This window comes from Schistocerca cancellata, chromosome 1, assembly GCF_023864275.1.
Source record: "Schistocerca cancellata isolate TAMUIC-IGC-003103 chromosome 1, iqSchCanc2.1, whole genome shotgun sequence".
NCBI lineage: Eukaryota > Metazoa > Arthropoda > Insecta > Orthoptera > Acrididae > Schistocerca > Schistocerca cancellata.
The window spans coordinates 1,243,684,891-1,243,686,272 of record NC_064626.1 but is presented as its reverse complement, the minus strand read 5'-3'; the positions used below and the strand labels follow the sequence as shown (position 1 = coordinate 1,243,686,272).

The 1,382-nt window shown below is 49.1% G+C and overlaps 1 pseudogene; it reads left to right on the top strand.

The window, feature by feature from the left end:
- The first annotated feature begins 1,024 nt into the window (after window positions 1–1,024).
- LOC126100569 (5S ribosomal RNA) lies at window positions 1,025–1,142 on the top strand (annotated as a pseudogene).
- The last annotated feature ends 240 nt before the right edge of the window (window positions 1,143–1,382 follow it).

Below are 1,382 nucleotides of genomic sequence, written 5' to 3'. Positions count from 1 at the left end.
GGAGGTAATGACAGTGCCACGTAAAGTGCCCTCCGCCACACGCCGTTGGGTGGCTTGCGGAGTATAAATGTAGATGTAGATGTAGAATATCCCGCTCCGCTCCCTCAGAGAGGAGAATGAAACGCCGAAAAAGAAAAGAAACGAAAAATACGTTCCACGCCCACTTCACTTTGCGACGTTAGTACGATAACCGAACAGAAGTATATTGTTACGATCTTCCGCAGTGAAATAGTTTCAGGAAACCTAAATCATATTCATCCCTTTGTCAATCATACACTGCCTGAACGAGAGTAGGAAACGAAACAAAACATCACGGATTGGGAGAGTAAGTTACGTTATTTCAATGATTAAAAAGACCGCGTAAAATTCAAAAAGAACTTGGATGAGTGAGCAAACTTATCAGAATGACGTTACACCCTCTCTGACCCGGATGAATACACTGATTCGGTGGGGAAGCGTGTTATAAAATCGTTTTATCTTCCGCTCAGTAAAGGTGCACACAGTTGCTGTAACTGCTCCTTGCCTTGATATTCTGAATACTGGTACTGGGACACAGTTGATATCTGAGCTATTCCCTTGCATATTCAGCAGAGGACAGATCTGGGGATATTGCTGGCCACAGGAGTACCTCAGCATGACACGTACACGCGTCATGTGTGTATTGGCATTGTCATGTTGGAAAATAGCATCACAATACTGTCGCATGAGAGGTCAGAATGAGGACGCTGGTTGTCTACTGTGCGCTCCCCTCAGTTACGATCAGCCGTCACCTGAAGTCGTAGACGATGGCTCTCCACTCTGTGACAGAAGTCACACTGCTGTGCTCTCCAAGATGAATGGGACCACAGGTCGTGTAGCCCCGATGCTAAGGGCCGCGATGGGCATTCGGGATCTGGAGACCCGCATTTCATCATTGACCACATGGCTACATCGTTCATCAGCAATCCACGATTCCTGGTCATAGCATCACTCCAAACGTAGCCGTTTGTGTTGTAGTGTTAACGGCAGCCTTTCCATGAGACACGCCAACGGCCTTAACGCAGTGGTAACACCGGTTCCCGTAAGATCACCGAAGTTAAGTGCTGTCGGGTTGGGCTAGCACTTGGGTGGGTAACCATCTGGTCTGCCGAGCGCTGTTGGCAAGCGGGGTGCACTCAGCCCTTGTGAGGCAAACTGAGGAGCTACTTGACTGAGAAGTAGCGGCTCCGGTCTCTTTAACCGACATGTGACCGGGAGAACGGAGTGCTGACCACATGCCCCTCCATATCCGCATCATCTACATCTACATCTACATCCATACTCCGCAAGCCACCTGACGGTGTGTGGCGGAGGGTACCTTCAGTACCTCTATCGGTTCTCCCTTCTATTCCAGTCTCGTATTG